Source organism: Penaeus monodon, chromosome 22 (assembly GCF_015228065.2).
Source record: "Penaeus monodon isolate SGIC_2016 chromosome 22, NSTDA_Pmon_1, whole genome shotgun sequence".
NCBI classification, from domain to species: domain Eukaryota; kingdom Metazoa; phylum Arthropoda; class Malacostraca; order Decapoda; family Penaeidae; genus Penaeus; species Penaeus monodon.
Window position 1 is genome coordinate 36,120,057 of NC_051407.1, and position 2,318 is coordinate 36,122,374.

The following is a 2,318-nucleotide window of genomic DNA, read 5'->3' on the forward strand; positions in this document are numbered from 1 at the left end:
GTCATATTGCTTACAAGCGACCTTTGAGAAGCAATGCCAAACGACAGTTGGACGTCAGGCAACAATCTTGGCAACACAGAATTAGTTGACTTGGGAGCCCTGTCAAGCGGCCTCAGACGAGAATCTGCTGCAGATGCTCGCTCGGGAGCCAACGCCCAGAGTGAGGGAGAGTCAGTTCTTCCCATAAAACTAAATCTGTAAGACTTCAGCAGGCCAGACTTCAGATTGACAAATACACCTGACATTTTCTTGTATTTCAGATGACAAATACAATCTACATTTTCCCAGAGAATTCTGCCATCTGTACAATCGAAACCGGCAGCCCACCAACGGAGGAATCAGTGTGATAAGAAGAGTGTGTGACCCTCTAATTATGGTGGAATGTGTTTTCTTGGCCATCAGTTTGAGACCCCATGTTGATGATATCCAGAACGGGTTCTTACTAAGGAACTCAGCAACAACCGTTCTTGGAGTAGGGGATAGAAGCATACAAACTTCACTGTAAGTCCGACATAAAAACATTTCCCAGGAGGACGCGAGTTTGGACAGTTAGAAAAGAGACATTAATCCCCAAACACAGTGCACGCGTTTCTTAGTTAGAAAATGTTTTAGAATAGTTAAACCATCAATTCCAAAGAAGCCTTCATTGACAAAATCAAACGCAGATCTAAAATCAAGATGGATATCTTAAGAGTCTGGGTCAGCAGCAAAGAAAACGGAATGTCGTGAACCAAATTACCGTGAAATTATACTGAAATCGGAATACTCTGCGGGCAAAGGAGAAGAGGCAACCCCTCGAAATAGGAGACAGGTTGACTTTCTGACCAAGAGGAAATGCGCCCGATTTCACGAAGTATGTAAATACAGCGGCAGGCTTACCTGCCAAAAGATCTAATACCTTTAAAAGTCATCAATAAAGGAATTCAATAATACAGAGAAGCATCCATAAGGTCTGTCCCCTCTTTCCCCTGTTTCCTCTAACTGTAAAGAATTTATTAAGCTCAGAAAAGCAAATAGGGTAAAGATATAATGATTATTTGTCCCTTCACTCACAAATATTTCAGATGAAAACAGTCTTCCGGAGAACCACCAAGAGCACTGCGAGAGGCAGCGCTGAACCAAAGTAGATAAATCAGACTTTAGAAGAGACCTCTTATGAGATGGCCTAACACCTCAAAGAAAACCAAGTGATCTTTGTTATCTAAATAAACAATCTAACACAGTCATCCCAACAGGCAGCATTAAACGAGCCTTATTTTCATATGTTAACGAAACATCTAGCTAAGACACTTCTATGGTCGTTTTCAGAAAGTTGATTATTGCACGACTGACAGGATCAAGTAAACCGAATAAAATGCCAATGTATACTTGAAGTATCTGCAGATTCATTTTTATAATAAACTAACTTTAACTAAGACGCGAGTCACCAAGATATTAATTACCTAAGTATCAATTTGTACACAACTGTAGAAGAGAGATCTTAACACTTGGGCCAAGAATTAGTTGTTTACAGTCAAAAAGGTTCGAAAAAATATAGTGCAGAATAACAGCTTTGATCTGTTCAAGAACTCGGCTGCAACATTCCTTATGATCACAAAAAGAGGCCTTGGCGCTTTTTAAAAGTGCAGAATTCCTCGCAGTTATTAGGCAGTCATTTAAACCATTCCTCAGGACATTTTTCCTGCAAATACCCATCATACAGAAGTAATTATGTCTGTAGAGAACCTTAACTACCTGGACCTCGTGGCAGTTGTCAACTTTATTTTAAATAAATTAAGCAGTAAACCAGATCTCGTGTGCAAAACCGTATTAGCATGAAGAAATTACTTTCTTCTAATCAAAAAGGGCGCATCAGTGTTAGATGTCTCTAAAACCAGAAGCTTGGTTTCTGAACAAAATTAATCCCAGGTCAAATTTCTTTTATATACCGTGCATGGGAATTTAAGTGACCTCCACAGTTTAAAATCATGTCAACAAAGGACGCAATTAATTTGTACATCTACTGAGGGCAAATTCAAAATATGAATAACCAAATATATATATTTACAAAACAGCTTAGAGGTAACACATAAAAAAAACACAGACCAAACAACCGACAGCCTCGAGACAAGCAGACGTAATGGCATGACGGCGACGCAAATCACCCTTGCCTAAGAGTGGCCACGAGGAAGCCCAGAAGGAGGAGAGGCCCATTCATACCTATGGGAAGCAAGGGTCTGGAAAGGAAGGCTCTCAGCTGCGGCTCCTGGCCAAGACGTTCACAAGAAAGAACACGGACCAGGAGACGCAATGGCCTGTGAAGGACGAAGGCCATTGCG